Raw genomic sequence first — 20,820 nt, 5'->3', positions numbered from 1 at the left:
CCCCCTCCCCTCTTTACTGGCCTACGCGCTCCACCCCGCCCGGACCCCCTCTTCCGGGCCCCCGACCTACGCTCCCTGCCCAGGGCCACCATGAGCCTAGAGCCGGCCCTGGCTGCAGGCCCGTTTAGGAGCACATTTCCTAAAAAAAATTGTAAGCACGAATTTTCCCCTTTTATTTTATTGATAGCTGGCCTCTGGCTCTGCCCACACTCCAGATCCTTCTTAAGTTAATGAAAGCAACGTCCAGAACTTTCCAGCTCTGTTAAGCCTAAGTGCGTGATCCGAACCTAATTAGAAATGTTTCCAGACGCATGCGTGCTTGTTACATCGCACGAGGAACACCCTCCCTATCCCAGCCTGATAGACAGACATCAAAGTAAACGTCTGCCTCTTGGCCTGGTCTTTCGTTTACAGCAGATAGTTGGCGAGGGGCGGTTTATGCGTGAGGGCGTGGGGGCTCCTCCCCCTTTACTTTTACCCCCTGGGTCGGCTACTACAAAAGTAAAACCAAATTATGTTCATCATCAGGAAAAAAAAATGACACACAGCTCTTCTTGCTTGGGGGCTGGATCCTCATACACTAACTCTCAAGACCAATTGGAACCAGTTGAGGAATTAGCTGAATTTGTGAAATAGTTTGTGGGGACGGCCATTCTTTCCTGTTTAAATTCACAAGTTATATGTGGGTATTTCTTCAAGTTAAGAGGATCAAAGAGAATGTTGCAGACCGCTGGAGTTGCACTATTCCACATAAGAGCATGCACAATGTGGGGAACCAACACGCACTAATCAAATTGTTAAATCTCAAAGTTAAAATATGCTTGCGTGCAACACAACCGTAATGCTACTGAATGTAACTGGTCACTGCCTTAGATGCACTATATGCCTATTTGACCCACAGAAATACACAGAACTGTCCATGAGTGGTCTGCCCTCCAAATTCTACCCTTTGTGGAGGAGGAACAACAAACTGCAGGATTCCCAGACCCTTCCTTGCAGGGACAGTGAATACTAAGCAGCCCACCGTCTGCATATGCAGCACGTTCAGATCTATATAGTCGCGTACCCCTTGTGTACCAGTGGACATATGCCATTGTTGAGAAGTGCACCATTTCAGCATCTGCACATTTCTGTGCCCTCTGTGGGACTGAAGACAGATGGGGTGCATTGCATGGGAGCGAGCAGAACAGCACAATATCTAATAAGATACAGCACTGCTTTCCTCTCTTCCTGCACTGGTGCACTTTAGGCTGCAATGCACCAAAACTCGGACCCTTGCACCATAGTGCAAGGGCATGCACGTGATGTAAAACGTGTTCTTTTTACTGGAAGGTTACCCTTCCAGTACAAAACAGTCTACCTAGACATAGTAAAACACTTTTCCCACTTTATAGATGTACAATTTAGAATAAAACACGTGAAAAACTAAAAACATTTCTCCAAGTTAATGCCAGCCTCAAAGAGGCATTTTTTTGGCAAAAAGCCCTGCCACCAATTATTAGTACATAGGGATTTGCATCAAAAACCATGGATGACATCAGTGGGAAACCCAATGCCTACCTATAGAACCACCTGCCCCCACCACTTTAATGCAAAGCAATGGAAAGCACAGCCAGCGCTACTGTGCTTTACTTTAGGACTACATTTTAGCACAAATAAAGCTTTGCCTCAGAAAGCAAATCCCGTCATCTACAGTTAGTGTCACTTTTGTCATGTAAACCTGTCTAAAATCCTTAGTAATTCTGTGGCTGTCCAACCTCACAACCTCAGCGGGCAGAGCCCTCATTTCTCCATCCAACAACCCACTGCTGCCAAAAGACGCATGACACAGCGTTTGTGGGGCTGTCAGTTCTGCGCGCGCCAGGTCTCGGCTGGGCGAGCACGCGCTTTTTCACGTTGTCTGCAGCAGAATTTATTGCAATGTTATTCCTACTGTAAAGCTCCCCTGGGTTGTGAAGCCGGAGGTACACGACACATGCATAAACAGAGACCCCCGTCAACGTGCGCGCAGAATAACATAAGGAGAAAACATGCACTTAAGATGGATCGAATTAGTCTCGGTTTCCTGTGAAGGAAATGGTTATTCGCATTGTTGGTGGGCGCCCAGTTGGTGACTTCCAATCCCTTCTGGCTGCGAACCTTCCCATTACCCTCCATTTTATAAAGCAACTCCATTTCGTCTCTTTTATGTTTGTTTGTGTCTTTTTATATTTGTCGTACTCTGAATTTGGTCGAAAAAGTGTCGTAGTTTTGGATGTGTGTGTATTTAAAAATAATCCTGTGCCAGAGCACCTAGCATAAAAGCAATGCAAATATTGTTGACATGGCCGGTGTATTTTTTGCATCATGGCAGATGACAGACAACATGCAGAGCATTTAATTGATGTATTCTTTTTTTTGTGTTGAAACTAGTCATAGTTACTGTGCGTCTGGGTGCCAAGGCCAGCAGAAATATAACTTCTTATAAGCCGAGACCAAAAAATCAACTTCATACGTTATGCCTGAAAAAAGTAAATTTTGAAACATCTTGCATCCAGGGAATGTATAATGTCATTGTTGCAATCCACGCTGTAGCCACTAGATGGCAACAACTTGCAAGGAAAATACTTGGTTAAAGCGCATCTGGAATCAATGAATTCCATGTTTTGCTCTCAGCCGCTGATTCATGCAGATTTTCGGTGAAATAAAGCGAGCGAAGTGCGGCAGACATCTTCTGTTTCTTTTGGCAGCGTGCTAGCGGCTCTTTCTCGCTGGGAGTACCCACATCTGGATCAAATTAGCCCACGCAAAACACTCCCCCTTTCCTCGGCATGAATTGCAGATGTCTGCAAGGGCCAACAGGCTATGATGTATTGCCCTGCACATGGAGATTAAAGGAAGGACAAGGTGCCTCCCTGAAGAGGCTAATCTCTGGGAAAACATGAGCAGGAGGATTACCCATGGGGGTATGCGGTGAAGGGCAAACAGGAAAACGTGCACGACAGCTGACTGTCAGTTTTAGCAGGGAGAGAAGCAGAAGACATAACGAGGGGGGTTCACGAAAGCAATAAGGAGTTTGGGAAATAGTACTAAAGGAGTACTTTGCATGTTACTTGACTTAAGGGCCCGATTAATGAAAGCAATTATGAGTGTGGGAAGTAGTACTACAGGAGTACTTTGCAGGTTACTTGACTTAAGGGCCCGATTCATGAAAGCAATTATGAGGGTGGGAAGTAGTACTACAGGAGTACTTTGCATGTTACTTGACTTAAGGGCCCGATTCATGAAAGCAATTATGAGGGTGGGAAGTAGTACTACAGGAGTACTTTGCATGTTACTTGACTTAAGGGCCCGATTCATGAAAGCAATTATGAGTGTGGGAAGTTGTACTACAGGAGTACTTTGCATGCTGCTCGTCAGTTTTACCGACAGGAAGAGAGGAAGAAGCCACTAGGGTCTGATTCAGGAAAGCAAGTGTGAGTATAGGAAGTGGTACTACAGGAGTACTTTGCATTCTGCTTGCCAGTCTTAATTACAGGAAGAGACGCAGAAGATATAAAGGGGCAGATTCAAGAAAGCGTTTGTGACTTGGACCCAAAGCATCAAAAATGGGAACAAAATAGGAATGTTAATTTGCAATTGTTACAAATAGTAAGGACTATACCCGGTTTGCAGTTTTCCTAATAGAGACCCTGATGATTTGTGGGTGAAAGAGTACTCATAAATGTGTATGCGAATAGGCCACAATATATTTGTCATATTATTCTGGTGTAAGTGTCATGTTATACTATTGTAATGTCTCCTGGGACACACACTGTGTGCTGGTGCTCTGAATTAATGCATGATTGTGTTAGATTTTTGCATAAGTAAATGACTTGAATTTCGCACCCCCCAACCTGTAACCCTTTAGGAAAGGACAGCCTGAACCCGCTCTTCTCCAATTTAATAGACTTTTGTCATGTTGATCAAATATGTGGTATTAAATAGAAAACCATTTCAGAACATTACTGCTGTTGTAATTCTTCTTAGGACATTTTATTGGGATCCTTCTGTGTCATAAAGTAGGAGGACAATCATTAGGTGGATGCACGAAAAACATGCAAACCAGAGGTGGTGGAGTTTGGGAGTGGCCCTCTCCTTTGGAATAACTCCTGGTGGCCTGCTGAGGCAGGTCTACGTCTTGACTCGGTTAAAAAAAACTAGAAATCTGGGAGTACCGTTTGATGATCTGCTCTGTTTTGTGGAACAGAATAACCATGTTGCATCCTCTTGTTTTCATCTTTTACATTTTTTGAGGAAGATCTTTCTATTCATCCCACAAGAGTTGCAAAAAACCATGATAGTTGCTTCGATCCTTTCTAAAATAGACTATTGCAATAATAATAATAATAATAAAACATTTATAGAGCGCCTGGCTACACATAGAACAGTGTGTCCCCGCGCTAATCACTGATAAAATTCAACAAAGGACCTGAGAGAACGGGATTATGAAGTGGGGAAGAGGAGTGTTTTTAATTTCCTCCGGAATCCTGTTTCAGATGGCTCCATCCTCAAATTCAGTGGTAGAGCATTCCAGTATTTGGGGGCCAAGCTTCTAAATGAGCGTCCGCCCATTCTGGCCCTACGAATACGAGGAGTTTTAAACAACATCGCACCAGAAGATCTTAAATTACGAGTGGGGCGATGTATGGTCAGGAGGTTATTGAGATAGTCCGGACCTTTGTTCTGGGCTATGCGGTGTGCATAGCAAAGGGCTTTAAATTTAATACGCTCCCTGACGGGGAGCCAGTGGAGTTTGGCCAATGCAGACTTTCCTGATGCTCTGCGCGGGAGACCAAGCACTAAACGTGCAGCGGCATTTTGCACGCATTGAAGTTGATGAAGTGCTTTTTGGCTTAGCCCTAACAGCATGGCGTTGCCGTAGTCAAGGTGAGGAGTCACTAAGGCGTGAACAATGGTTTTTCTGGCTACTGCAGGTAGGAGGTCTAAGACCTTACGCAGAACCTTGAGTAGACCAAAACATCTCCCTGTGACTTTATTAACATGGGTCTTATATGAGAGGTCGGTGTCTAACATAACACCAAGGTTACGTACCGACTCCCTCGGAGTGGGGGGGTCCCCAAGTTCACTGGGCCACCAAAGCCTTGACCATGAAGATTTTGCTCTCCCGACCACCAACAGCTCTGTCTTTTCGCCATTAAGGCGCAGGCAGTTGTCGTTCATCCATACTGCCACTGCTGACATACAGTTCGAGAAGTTGATGGCATCTTGACTACAGTCGGGTGTCAGTTTAAACACCAACTGGGTGTCATCGGCGTAGCTAACAATGTCCACCCCAAACGCCTCCACCACGCGAGCCAGGGGTTCCATGTAGATGTTAAACAAGGTGGGGCTCAAACCTGAGCCCTGAGGAACCCCATGGCTTACCTTGCGTGGGGATGATCTGAAGGGAGGACAATGTAGCTGAAAGCTTCTATCAGCTAGATAGGACTTCAGCCATGCCAGCGCTGACCCCGTCACCCCCATCTCCATCAGGCGAGACAGCAGCGTGGAGTGCAGCACGGTATCAAACGCTGCACTCAGATCTAATAAAACTAATGCTGCTGTCTCGCCTTCATCCACTATCTGCCTAATGCGCTCAGTGGAGTATAGGACGGCTGACTCCGTCGAGTAGCCGGTTCTAAAACCAGATTGAGATGAGTGGAGATGGGTTTCTTCTTCTAGATGTTTCATGAGCTGTCTATTAGCAATTTTCTCCACAATCTTTGCACAGAAGGGAAGAAGGGAGATGGGGCGAAGGTTTTGCAGTTGTGAAATGGGGATGTTAGGTTTTTTCTTAAGGGGGATGACCAGGGCCGTCTTCCATGCTTCCAGTACATGACACTCTTGAAAAGATAGAGTGATCATGTGGCTAATATGATCGATTAGCATGCTTTCCATAACACCTTTACACCGCGCCACAGGGCATGAGTCAGATGGAGATCCGGATTGTATGCTTTTAACAATACCTAGAAGTTCGTTTCTTTCTGGCGTTGTAAAGCATGATAGCCGCGGTTTTTGTGTGGAGATAGCTACATTAGTCCCAAAACTGGTTGGCAGATTGTTACTTGCTGTGAAGGTATCATGAATTTTGTCCACTTTGTCCACAAAATAATCGGCTACAAGATCGCATAATTCATTAGAGTAAACGTCTTGAGCCTCAAGCCTGGATGGGGTCGTGAGTTCTCTGTAGATACCAAAAAGTTCTTTGGTGGGGTTATCTGCTGATTCGATTCTATTTTTAAAGTAGATGCCCTTTTCTGACCTTAGTAGCTTGTGGTATTTCTTTATCTCTATTTTATATTCTGCTTTGAGTTCAGGGGCATAATTCAGTCTCCACGTCCGCTCTAACGTTTTGCATTTGGCTTTCGCCAATCTAAGTTTTTCAGAGAACCATGAAGCTGTTTTGGAATGCCTAGTCGGGGGTTTAGACACCCATGGAGCTACTTCATCCAGAGCCATGGCCATCCAATTTTCATAACTGTTCCATGTTTCCTGAAGTGTGTTACATTGGGGCATGGGATGGTTAAGTAAGGCGCGTTCGAATAGTTCATCAGAGAATTTCTTCCAGACCCTGCGCTTGATAGGTAAAGCTTTATTGGATTTAATAGGCGGGGGGGTAGAATCTATTTCGAACGGGACAATATAGTGGTCTGACCAGACTATCTGGATAGGGAGTAAGACCACAGCACCTTCCCAGTTAGAGAAAATGGGGTCCAATGTATGGCCCATCTGATGAGTGGAAGCAGTGGATAGTAGCCTAAACCCGACAGAGTTAAGTGCTGTTATCACAGTTTGTGCCTCGTTACACTCTTTATCTTCACAATGCCCTTTTTTTGGCAATTGATAAACGTTTACAACTAAAACTAAAGTCTTTGCAAAATGCTGCCAGGGCCGGCTCTAGGCTCATGGTGGCCCTGGGCAGGGAGCGTAGGTAGGGGGCCCCTGGAAGAATGCAGGTGCGGAGGCCAGTGAAGAGGGGGGGTGTCAGGGTGTTTGGAAGAGGAACAGAGCCGGAGGCCGCCAAATCCCTGCCAGTAGCTGCCACGCAAATATGTATCCATCCTCAGAGGATTATTATATTAAGGATATTTATTGGCGTGGTGGCCCCTGGGGTTTGGTGGCCCTGTGCAGGTGCACAGCTTGCACATGCCTAAGGCCGGCCCTGATGCTGCTGCACGGGTGCTGTGGACTATTCCCAAATTTTATCCCATATCCAACAGCATTAGGGACCTCCCTTGGTTACCTGTCCAGGAAATGATTAGGCTTTAAGCACTGTGTTTGGTGCACAAAGCATTGAATGAGGGGGCCCTCCTGACCTGCAAAAACATTTTGCCTGGTATGTTCCGTGGCGGAACCTAAGGTGCTGGATTGGTCCTTGTTCCTAGGATTAAAAGGGCTAGGCGGGCAGTGAGGGGGGCAGAAGACTATCCTACCGGGCAGCAAAACATTGGAATGCACAGCCTGTTCTATGCCTCCTTTTCACGCTTGCCTTCACTCAGCATGCAATTACAACGCAGTTGTTACAACGACCATGTTGTAACAACGAATACCATTACCCCACAATTCGGAACAACGACTTGCGGAGGGGGGTACTGGATGTTGTAATAGTATAATTTACTATTCCAACTCCAGTCTGTGCGGACAGTAGGGAAGGTGTTGGATTTTTAATCTAACACCTTCTCCCTCCTCAGCAAGTCGTAGTACTGACTTGCGGGGTAATGGTACGCGTTGTTACAACAGGGACGTTGTGACGACCACGTTGTAATTGCATGCATGGATATGGCTTTGTTGTGACAGCTTTTAACCCACTGCCTGCATTAATCAGATTACAATCTAATAGATCCTCTTTCACGAAGCTGCTCAAAACTGGGCTCCCCCCCAAGGGATGTATGACGGTACAACACGTGCTTTTACAACGCGTACCGTTACGACGTAGGTTTTACAACGCATGTCGTTACAATGACATGCGTTGGGGGGCCCTTGATAGTGAATAGTTTAATTTACTATTCCAACTCCAGTTCCTGTGGAAAGTAGGGAAGGTGTTGGATAGTAAATTAAACTATTACCTATCGTAGAGCGCCCTCCAGCGAAAGTCGTTGTAATGACTTTCGTTGTTAAACCTGCGTCGTAACGGTACTTCGTTGTAAAAGTTCCGTTGTAAAGGACGTCCCCCGCCCAAGTAAAAGTAAATATTTCCCTATATCTTAGATAAAGTACATGTAACCTTTAGCACCAAGATGCTTTAGAAAAGTTGCACTTACTTACAACAAGGTATAAGGGCAATAATGAAGAGGTCTACTGTCAGAGACAAGGGAAAAAAGGGCTCAACACTCCCTAAACATCAATAGAGAATCAAAAAAAAGTTATGCTCACCCCAAGAACCTTTAAACTTTCAGTGAACAAAAAATAGCACAAAATGTGCCCCCTATACGATTTCCATCTAAATTCACAGTTTAACTTATTAAGGGTATTATTTATAGGGGTTTTTGTTAATGGGCTTGATTTAAAGTTTAGAATATGGATTTTACTCCAGAAGGTCGATGGAGTAAAATACTCTGTTACCCAGATGGAGCAGCTGTAGTCCGAATTTAGAGATCGTACATTGACAGCAACCCCATCAATTCATTGAAAGTGTACCATCCGGCTTCATCAACTTGATGATGCCATACAGCACACCTTTGGTACCTTATTTTCTTTTCAAAAACAAAATACCAAAGTGAAAATAAAAAAAGCAACAACCCCTTCACCTTCTTTAACCCCTTCGCTGCGGCGGCTATTCCGCTGCAGCGCTAAGGGGGTAGGGCGGCATTTGCTCTGTCGGTCCAGTAGAGGAGTATGTCAGCGGTGGGGAAATAACAGTCGACCATTTCTGACGGACTTAGGGACATATTAGCAAGAACCTTGTTAAAATTATCGCCGTTTTAGCAGCAGGAAACTGCTGCTAAAACGGTGATAATGGGCTTAGCTCAAGTTAGATGTGCAGGACATCTAACCTGGGCTTCTATTTGAATTCTATAATGTATATTAGCAAGCCCATTATCGCAGTTTTAGCTGCAGTTTCCTGCCTCTAAAACAGCGATAATTTTAACGAGGTTCTTGCTAATATGCTCCTAAGTTCTGCCCAATTGTAAATGAGGCGGGTGGAACTTCAGTTTGGTGAAGAGGGTACTCCGTTGTCATTGCCTCTATAGTAGAGCCAATGACAACCACTGTATTGTTTCTGTCAAATAATTTGTCAATAACACTTTCTGTAATTTTGATCATTAAAAAAATATATACAATTAAATGACATAATTTCATAATTTTAGATAGCAGCTTGTATTGAGAACCGATCTTATTATTAAAAACTATTGGAAAGGTATGCTATGAATTTCCTTAAATGGCCAAGATGGTGCTCAGAGGTCTGCACCAGGAGGCCTCTTTCACTGAAATGTCATAGACGAGCTCAGAACCTAGACAAATGCACTTCGAAAGCAAGTCTTCAACTTTACGAAGGCTAAATGTATACTGTAAAGGTCAATGGTGATGTTGATTGGCTGATCAGTTTCCATAGTAATGCATATGCTGGAAAGAGTGCCTTAAACAACCCCCCTTTGATAATGTTTCCCAATTGTGTTAAAGGCAGTCATTGATTGACAGGCAACGTTCACATGGATGTGCATGACCTTTGCATGACCTACTCTCGGATTACCTCCACGCGATGGACGGCTGCACACTGAAAAGCTAGAGTACAAGTTGCAGCTTGTCTATTGGTCACTGCTGTAGTTGTCGCCCATCTACCACTGCCGGGAAATAATGGTCTCACTGTGCGGGACAATGGCACCCTGTGCTCTGGTATGTGCTGATGAGTACTATGTAGCGATGGTGAGAGAAGGGCCTTGAAGCTACATTGAGTCCACGACTTTCTGGATGAGAAGTACGAGTACTTATCACAAAGTAACAAAAAGTACTCGAACTCCCCCCTCCCAAAAAAGAGTTCTTCTCAAAGAGCCACGTGACCGTTACCAAGGCGCGTACCAGCAAGCAAAGCGCCGCACTGCTTCCCATCATCGCTGTGGTGGACATATTTACTTTCCACTTTCATGGTTGGATGATGTTTGCATTGAACATCACCCAACCCTGAAGGTGGAAAGCAAATATGTTGTTCTTCGAAACAAATTAATGATGTTTTGCGCTAGAAAAGGCATTTGATGCCAGATTATATGAGCATGTGCTGAACTATTGTTTCTGACAAAAGAGGCTTCTGGTGAGGAGGGTGTAAAAAGGGAATAGGGAAGAGGCTACGGGTGTGATCATATGGCAGGGCATAGATGTCTTTATTTATGTTGAGAGTGCGCTGCCCACCACAATGCAGGTTAGTGCCAGGAAACAGCCGGTGCACCCAGCACAGAAGAAACACAGCACAAACAGCCGGTACACCCAGCACAGAAGAAACACAGCACAAACAGCAGGTAGCAGAACACTTAGGTCTTCATTGGCTTCTGGAATTTAACATGGTGGGATGAGGATGATGCAGTGGGGGGGGGGGAAGCTAAGAGCCTAAGTATCTCAATGCTCTTCCCACAATGGGCACACTCCAAGCCTGGGTATCAATTGGTGCATGGCTCTGGATCTCAGGAGAGACACCCTGACACAAGGAACCCCATCATTGGAGAGGGAAAGAGAGCCGGGTATGTGACATGCGCTTTGACCAAAGCACAAGACCTAGTTTCACCAATAGTGAAGAGGCTGATGCACCACAGAAACATAGACACAGACACAAGTTTAAAGACCATGTTCTGCAACCTATGAAGCTTATAGGCCAGTACGGCACATACACCATGGTATAGGGCATGCCTGTTGTGTCCAGGCACACAAAAACACAAGCGCTGACAACCATGACCTGCATTGAGGCTGAAAATACCATAGAATCTAAAGCGACAGGCATAGCTGCAAGAGCACTGGCCAGGCCACATCTTTTAAAATTGGGCCTCAAAGTATAGTTTTTGTAGAAGTGGAAACCAAGGTAGCTATGAGTGTGGGCCACAGCTGTGTCCAGCTGTGTCCAGCAGTTCTGCCAGCCTCCGTTCATCCAGCATGATGGATCATGATCCCTCTTATCACCAGGATCTACCTTTCATTGGCATTGGTATTAAGACAGTTGGCAACCATCCCGCGTGGAATTGTACTAAGAAAGTTTCCATGATGACCACTGGAGTCTGGTGACCAATAGGAAGTCCCGGAAAGGAGACGGTTTTACGGGCAAAAGAGAAAGCATTGATATTGAAGGAGCAGGTCAACTTTCCCATTGACTGCACATAACGGTTAAACACCATGTCTGAATCAACATGTGTACTGAGCTTGACAGTTATTTGATCTGGCAAATGCTGCTGCTCCACCAAGTCTGTGTAGAGTCGCCATTCTGATTTATGTGATGTGGGGTACCTTCAAACTTCACGTCTTGAAGTGGGATCCAGGATTGAGCCCCTTGGAATCCGTGAATATGGCGGCCGACTGAGGCTACCGGATCCATCACGTTTGCCTTTATTTAAACTATAATCAAATGAACCATATTTGGTCTTTTTATGAATGTATGACCCTAACACCACTGCTTCTAAGATATTACTCTACACATTTTTTCATCATCATAAACAGTATTAGTATTAAACCCATTGCACCTACCAGGGTTCCTGCAAATTTACACTACTTAAGTCTTTCACCTCTGAAAAGAGGCGCTTCTCTTTACAGGAGCAGACTCTGTGAGCCAATGGAACCCTTTGAGTGAAAGTGGCATTAATTACCAATAGCTCACAGTATTTTATTAGGCGGACTATTATTCTTGGTGCATAAAATGCGAAATAAACATTCACATTAACGGGTACTGCAGAAGATAAGGTGTCCATGATTAACGGTAATGCCATCTGCTGGTAACTGCATCACATTTGGAGATAAAATATAGAATATTTAGCCAGCATTCCAATTACATTTTAAGAGGTTGTGCTGAATTTGTGTGAGTTAAAATCAGGGTTTCTATAATATCACTAAAATGTAGCGCCTTGATGCCGGAGGCTGTTGGTTATGTTCATAGACAGGGCTTTGAGTCATTCGAGGAGCTGTCTCATTCGTTGAACAGACAGGAAATGTGGTTCTTGGGCAACTAGAAATTGTGGGATGCCCACAAATGTTCTGGAACCAAGGTAATCACCGTAGTTTTATTTTATTCCCACACATTTCTTTCTGTTGGTGTACCATGTGCATATTATCATGAACACTACCATTACTGAGGTCAGCCTCAAAGAAGAAACTTATGGGCTCTAGCCACAAGTGAGGTCGCAAAAGGAGATAGGTGATCATAAGCACGGCGTTTAACTTGTTTCAAGGGCCATGTTGCTGTTAGCACATCAATAAAAGGCATGGGATTTTCACCTTAAAAATAGGCACACAAGGTACCATAACCATTCAATGCACAGGAGAATTCAGAGATGAGGATTTTGAAATAGCGTATGGATGGGAAGGAAATCCCACACCAGGGTATGCATTGGCAGGCATCTAGATAGATTCCTCTACCACTTCTTAACCCATTGCAGATCGTGCATAGTCAGGCATCTAGATGAAGTCCTCTACCACTTCTTAACCTTCTTTAGACCCTGATTAGGAAGGCACCTAGAATGAGCCCCCTACTACTTCTTAATCCACTTCCGAGTGTGCATAGGAATGCACCTAGATTGAGTCCTCTAATACTTCATTTCGTAAATCTGGGAATGTGGGAATCATACGCCTCCCCGGGGAGGTGTAAGGAGGCACAACTAGGAAAAATGATTTTATTTCTCCTCGTTTTTCCTCTTTCTATGCATGGTGCATTCTGCAGTACACATAAACAGAGGGAAACGCCATCATTGATTCATTTGGTGAAGGAAGGTCTTCCTTCCCGCACAAAAGCAAACATCCCAGCAACGTAGGCCCCCATGCACCATGGTGTAAGGGTGCCAGCATTGGCGCATGGGAGCCAATTGTGCGCGAGCGCAGGGGAAAGCACAGGGATGTATCACATTGCTGTAAATATGATGCATCCCTGTGCTTTTCAAACGGCGCAGCTCGCACAGCAAAATCAGTTGCGGCGCTGCACTGCATAATTTTGTTGTAAATGAGGCCCTGGGTGCAAAAGGAATATGGCTCCTTACTCTTCAAGAGACAAGAAATAAATGGTGCTGCAGTTGTACCTCTGTTGGAGAACATGGGCCTGGGCAGGTCTGACCCTGAAGGAGGAACTGGTGTGCTGTGACTTCATCTTATGCCCATTGTGCTGAGTAGCAGAGCGGGATTGGTTGTAGGCCTGATTGGCACTAGCTTTTTTTACATGAGTCTGTCTCTCTTTGCTGTAGCTCCGCATGCCCCAGTGCTCCCTTTGTTCTTAAGGAGTGGTGTGGCTCACTGGTTAGAGGCGGCAGACCCGAGAGCAGAGAACGGCCTGGGACCAGAGCTCGATTCCCGACGCGGCAGGGTCGTGGACCAGGGTCAGCGGACTCGATAATTCTCGCCTCGGTGCCTACTCTAATCAGGGATCACACTCGGCAACTCTGGGCATTAAGCTTGCCTCATCTCCACAACGGCCCCTCACAAACGCCGGGGATGCCTGGTTTCACCTTGGAGACTCCCAGGAGGGACTATCTCACAGGGAAAGCCAGGACGGGTTCCCCAGCGGTCTATAGCGCTACGAGGCCTGCGGTGCGGGTAGCAGTGCGCTTTACAAGACACACACAATTACAATTAATGCTGAAGTTGGAAAAGTTTTCACGGAATTAGGGGCATATTACCAAGGGCCATTATCGCCGCTTTAGCTGGACTTTTTCCCCGCTAAAGCGGCGATAATTTTATCGCCCTATTGCCAAGCTGCTGCTACCACCAGTTAGCGACAGCTTGTAGGCGATAGCAGGCATTTTGGGGCCCGCTTTGTATGTCAGCGATAATTATCGCTAATGACATGCAAAGTGGGCGTGCCAAAATGTCAGCGACTGAAAACAGTTGCTGCAATCGCTATCGCCTATGATCAACACAGGCGTAGTTTTGGAAATATTTGCGGTAAGAAGCGCGAATATCTCCAAAAGCTAACGCCTGCCCTGACCAGTTCTTAGCCATGTGATCCAATGAGAGGTGGATAACATGGCTAAGAGCATTGTCACGGTAATGCCTGAATATCACTGTATTGACAGCCATATTCACGCATTTCGCCTGTTTTTTATCGCTTCTGAGATAAACCTTGCTAATAGCAAGGTATCTCAGCGATCAAAACAGGTGAAGGGCGGCGATAGAAATATTCCAGCCAAGCCAACATAGCGATAATTATCGCTAGTTGTTGGTAATATGCCCCTCAGTTTTTAAAAAGTGATTCATTTCAATTGTGAAATATTGTTTCTGAACTTTATCACTTATTTCAATCTGATTCTTATGTGAAAGGAATCTTCTCATCGATGTATTCTCCCTGGCAGTGGTTTTCGACCTGTCCTGGAATTCATCATCCCTCCACTCTCAGCATTCATCAATATGAGGGCATCCGGTGCTGACTGGGGCAGGTTTATACATGGCTGGTCGTAATGGTTTCCTCATGAGTTGGAGCTTCGCCGAAAAGGACTACACGCGGCATGTGAGGCTGGGGTTTGGTTTCCAGGAAGGGTCTGCCGCTATAGACCTTGGCGCACCATCACCCTGACCACAAAACCTCTAACAACCCTTAACATCACACCCGCGCGGTGTACCAGAACCGAGCAGCGGATGGAGGTAGAGTTTCCATGGAAAATGTCTGGTAGTCACATTTCTCTGTCATCAAATGTAATTGGAGGATACAGGCGGCCCCAAAAACCTTAAGAGACAGACAAGTAAGTGAAGAGCTTTCAGACCACCTAAGTTATAAAAAAGAGCATAGTGTGTTATATTTTTCTACAGTATTTCCTCCCTCTTGACTGTCACCTCTTTTTATAACTTCCTTCCCCACCCCCTTTAGCTACTTATTCTTTTCTTTCACCGAGACCTTGTATTCTCTTCAGAATGATGTGTTTTCCATTGTGTGGGCCTTAGCATGTACCCACGCCTGCCTCGCATTTCGGATTAAACGAAAACCCCTCGTTAGCAACATAGGCAGGGCCTGAACAAGCCTGTAAAGCGGCCTGCACACAGGATCATGTGAAAGCAAGCATTGTTACCTAGCGCTGCGGCTGTGATTTACATCAAAGCCCCCATTGGCCACCCGCCAAGCTTGTATTCTCTGCCAACCTTTATTCTTTTCAAGTTAGTGTGGCCACACTGCCCTCGGCGGGTGTCTGCATTGCAAGATGTCTGAGGTGGCTGCCTTTGTACAGCTCTTCAAAGAAGATCAACATTTTGAAGCAATTGAAAAATGGCATTATTCAACCCCCATCAGAATGACTAATACATCTCGCTCAGAACCAGCCATAATCTGCGCGATCCTAGAAAGCTTTTTTAAAAATGAAGTATAACATCCTTTAAGCGTCCATTAAAAGCTTTCCCTGGCCTATCTTCACTCTGCAGTACCCTTCAGCCACGCATATTTTGTGTAAAGCAAGGTTTAGAGGGCCCGTCACAGCCCATTCACGCATCACTCTCCTTTCCTTCCATCGAACTGAAATCAAACAAAGGCTCCGCAGAACATGACTTGTGAACATGGCAGCGGGGTTACCTCATCCGACAGGAATCCACTTTGCTGCACTTCCAATAAACACAGCTAGTTTCCCTTGCCCAGACTTCTATTCTCTAACAAGAGCTAACACATGTCTGCTGTGGGGCCGGTTATCTCATCTTTTTCCATTGTCAGCCTGACACGAAGCAGGCTGTGTCTCCAAGCAGAAAACTCCCAGCAGCAGAATCGAGTCTGCTCTAGAGTCCCCTGCCTAACCCCTCACAGTCAAGAGTGATGAAATGTACAAGAGACAGACAGGGTGCTGAGGCAGACCCCATTGTGCTTAAAACACAATCTGTGTATACAGGCGCATGAGGGGGGCCTATCCACTACTAGTGTGCAAACAACCGTGCGGATCCAGCTGGGATATCATGGAGAAAGTATAGGTCTTTGATACCATCATACCCGAAGGAAGCACAATGAAGGAGGAATTGCGGTCCAGTGGCTGCTTTGTGGACTGTAGACATACTTGGGTTAGTATTAAGTGCAGTGAGCTGGGGAGAGCCAGGGATTCCATGGCCCCTTCTGTACAATGGAATAAAAAGTCGCCAAACCAGGCACTGGCAAATTTCCGGACGGAAAGTTTTTCATTTAGAAAGGGTGCTCTCCAGGAAAATGAAGAACCCCCCATGTACGTCACATAAAAGAGGCTACCCAGAAGGCGAGGCAACACAACTGGGACTACACAATGTGGCATATCATGAGAATCCGGGTATTGGACTGCGCCCCTCCTTCATAGTAAGGAGCCTGGAGAGCTTTACATGCCTGGAGCAGTCATAAATAACAAACACCCGCAGGGGACCCATATGATGCCTTGCATGCTGGGGGACACACCAATAATGGTGGTCTACTGCACAGGTGCATAGAAAATACAGTATGTGTCTGTGCAGTACACAGGAGAGCAGAGAATATATTATGGTCCCTGCCTAAATGTGTGAACAAAAGGAAAAGTAATTTGTATGCACCCGCTCAACAATTGTGAGAAGTGCAATAAATCCGGAAATTGGGCTGGTATTCACATCACAAGTGTGGTAATTCTGAATATTGGTGTTACTCGACCAGATTAATCATGCAACCTTCCTCGGCTAGTTTTGCGATAGTATGCCAAGTTAAAAAAAAAACAAATCATCTTCACCTCCTACATAATCCTTGGGGCAAATATACATATAGAGAAGCCAGAGGAAGTTCTGTGGCACCGTCCTCAGGAAGGGGCGCTTGGCTATACTCTGCTGCCTCCATGGTGGGGCAGCGAGGTTTCACAGTCCGCCTCTACCTGTGATAAGGGATTTGGTGGATTCAAGAGCGTTAGCAGCAAAGCAAGCAAGCCATGGTGTGGCCAATGCAGATGAAATGACCATAAAATCCTTCTCAACCAGACCCTACCATCACAACAATGGACTACATCATTCCGCCAAAGATTTTGAATGATCAACAGCTATTTTAACTTTTGAAATCCTAAACCTCTTGCAAAATTTAATTGCAACTAATTTTCTCTCAGACCTCAGTTCTGGAGTCCATTATTCCAAACCCTGGGTGCTCCATTGACAAGGTTATATGTTTGTTGTATAGGTGACTGCACTCTGCCAGGGATCTAATACCCAATATGCATCACCATCAATTACTTCTCTTCCACCTGTGTCTGTGTAACATTTCAAAGGCTTAAAGACCAGTCCGTGCGATTGCTAGTCATATTTTTGTGTAAGTGTGAAGCTGCATGTTAGGTGGAAGCATGCTGGGTGATTGCTCGTTGTGTCCTCTGAATTGTTTCAGATCTTTGCATGGATTAGGAACTTCACTTTTCTTTCTTCCATAGAGCGACTCAACATGAGGCTTTTGGACTTTCCTTTCTCATTTTCCGGCATTCGTTATTTACTATACAGAACGATCTTCTGTACAATTTTCACTTCACCATAACCCACAGTACACAAAAGTTACAATGTACTGCTTCAGAATGGAAACCATGCAGCTGGGAGGCGACACCACGGGGACATTTGAGTGCATCAGGTGTGGTTACATCCTTTATGTATTCATTGCTCACTTTAATGTTCTTTGTGGAAAATACAAACAGACCTTGGGAACAGACACCAGGAAGCACCGCGTGCAAGAGGGTGGCATTAACCCCGGCTTGCCGTAAGGTAACAGCAAGCAAAGGAGAACAATTCAGCTAAAGAAAAGCACCGAAAAATGAAAACCCAAGTCTGAAATAAAGTCGGTTACTAAGACTTTCTTAGAAGAAATTGTCTTGGGTGGGGGCACATCTCTCAGCCACAGCGTACCTTAGAGAGCACAGGTTAAGTCTAGGCCTTGAAACAGAGAGAACATAGGGGCGCAGCTGGGCGCCAAAAGGTGCTTAGTGGAAAGTAGGGCCAGGGAAGTAGATGGAGCCCTAGGCTGGGCGGTGGTTGCTGTAAGTATGGTTTGTGCTGTAACCCCCAGGCATCCTGTATGTTTGTGGTCGCATTTGTGTCCGGTGTGACTGCAGGAATGAATTATGCCATAGTAACTCACATCCCTTGACTACCAGCCGTCTTGCAAGAGCGTCACATGCAGGGAAAAGGGACAGCGAGGGCTGGACTCCGCGCTGACTCCGGCAACGAACAAAGCTCGCTCCATCCCATCCCTGGATCTGACACTAGTCAGCTGCTTCTCTCCATGCCAAACACTAAAAGAAGACTATTTATTTAAAACATGGAAAAAACGAAGACATCACAGGTCAGCATCAAGTGCCAGGTGACTGCAGTGGACCTTTGAACATCTCCTTAGCTAACGATGCCAGGAAACAAAGAGTCATATGTGGACTTGGCCAGCATGTTGCACACGTACTGCTGATGCTCTCACATCTGGCGGCTCTGTCCTCTGTACTGAATGACCAGACTGTAGCTTGAGATGGTGTGGAATGTAATCACAGGGCAACTCCTGGGAAGGATCTATGATGCATTTATGGCATAGGTTGATCTAACACTCTTGGAAAAGCCACTAAACGATATTTTGTATCTCTTACTCTTGAGTTAAATTGTTCTGTGCCACACCCTCCATGACCACATCACTACCAAGTCTGCCTTTGCCCTTTGCATTGCCACAACTTCCACAACGTGCCATAAATCCTATGTCCTTCATCCTGGTTTTCCTCATTTGTGCACACCTGACACCACTTCTAAAATCTACAATGTCTCTCGATGATGTACCTAATATGTGCTTCACCCTACTTCTTCTCATGTGTGCACACCTGGCACCACTTGCAAGGTGTCCGCCACCTCACCATACTGTAACTCATATGTGCTCCATGCTGCTTCTTCTCACGTGTACACGGGTAGCATCACCTCCATGGTCTCCACTGTCTGCTCGTGCTCTGACTCCTACACGCTTCATGCTGGTCCCTCTCATTTATGCACACCTGGCACCACTTCTTTGCCATACCTGATGTCCTGAACATTCTGACACCACCTCCGTCAACACACTCAGGTACTGTTTCGTCTACATATGAAGTGACCAAGACTACCATGCACCATGCTAGAAACTTGACATTTTAATAGGATTGCAATTCCTGGCATGTTGAGGATTTCCCTGTTTGATAAACTGAAACTTGCTAAACTGACAATTCTTAGTCAGTCGAAGAGGAGAACTGGCAATAACAGTTCAGGGTCTTTCTTTATGAGGTAAGAACCATCCACAAGGTGAGGAACTGAGCTTGTGACACGAGTATAGTTCACGGCTCTTGAACCCTCAGAGTAATGTCTAAAGTAATGGGTTTTAAAAGCGTCCATTACAATGTCTATAACATATTGAATTCTACAGAAAGTGTATGGGTGCTTTTGGTACAATGCTAATGGAGTACACTGTCCATCTGTAGCTCTTCAGATTTCTACTCTATGAACTACTTTGCAATAATGTTACCATGCTATTCTAAAGCGCCATTTTCTGAAACCTACCACAAAACATTTCTACTATAAACCATGTAATGAGAACGCAAATGAAAGTACAGAAAGTGATGCTTATTCTGAATGACTCATAGCGCCCTCCAATGAAAAACGAGTCAATTTTTAGTGTAAATCATCCAATCCAATGATCAGCGGTATCTTATCTCTCGCACTCTGTCTCAACCTACCATTTCTTCTCACTCTTCTCCCATATGGTCCTCATGTTGTTTGATTTCTCTCTCTAATTTTACTTCCCTTTCTTCCTGATATGAAACTGGCATCTTACTTCAAGGATGCCTCCATACTACTTGGCACTTTTTGCAATCTCTACTTCATAATCCCACTGAAGCACAAGGTCAGTTTCCAACAGACCTATAGCCAGGCTGAGTCAGACTGATTCTTAAATGTCCTATCTTTACATTTTTGATCTATACATGTATAACCCCCCTTTCTGAGCTCTCCTCGCTTGACAAATTCAATGAACAATTCAACCATTCAAACATTTAAAAATACTTTGATGCTTCCCTCCAAATCTCAATCACTATGACTTTGGCGTTGCACTTTAAAAACAATAGTACACGTTTCTAACAAAGGAGTCAGAGTTCCCCATAGTAAGGATTTCTTCCTGACGCTTGACTTTGTAAACTTTACAATGACTTTCAGCATCTGTCTCCAGAGCCTGTTCCTGCAAGCATATCAATAAATTAATTCTGAATTAGATTTCAGCATTTCTAAAGGGTATCTCCCTGCTCATTTCGGTAAATCTTCAAGCTCTAAAGATTCACCCAATGTTCACCCCTATCAACATGACTTTCAAGTGTTAACATGAAATTTCGAAGAGACTCCTGATCAATGCTGAAATAATTATTCATCAATATATACACAACGCACGGATGTAGTAGAAGTCCACTTTTGCTCTTAAAAACCAGTTACCCCTACAATCACCTGTTGATCTTGTCTTCACCTTGGACCCTGTACCTGCTCTTCTACTAGGTTTGAGCTATATAAATATCACATGAACACATATCCCTCTAGGTGACTGTCAGGTGTAAATGGCATGCCCAACTGACCAACTGCCCAAATGATAGCCAGAACTAGATGTTTGCAAGTGCCACACCCATTCTATTTCACTGAAACCAAATCCATCCTCAGCACTCTTTCTCTTCCTTCATATTTGTGCAATCTAAACTCCATGTTTTTTTCTGATGACCA

The 20,820-nt window shown here is 45.0% G+C and overlaps 1 protein-coding gene across 1 annotated transcript in view; it reads right to left on the bottom strand.

Annotated features, from left to right (window-relative positions):
• Positions 1 to 20,820, bottom strand: part of COL3A1 (collagen type III alpha 1 chain) — a 113,698-nt gene that overhangs the window by 84,419 nt on the left and 8,459 nt on the right. The gene's annotated exons all lie outside the window — the stretch shown is intronic.

Source organism: Lissotriton vulgaris, chromosome 2_1, assembly GCF_964263255.1.
Source record: "Lissotriton vulgaris chromosome 2_1, aLisVul1.2, whole genome shotgun sequence".
Taxonomy (NCBI): domain Eukaryota; kingdom Metazoa; phylum Chordata; class Amphibia; order Caudata; family Salamandridae; genus Lissotriton; species Lissotriton vulgaris.
This window is presented reverse-complemented; position numbering and strand designations above follow the sequence as displayed.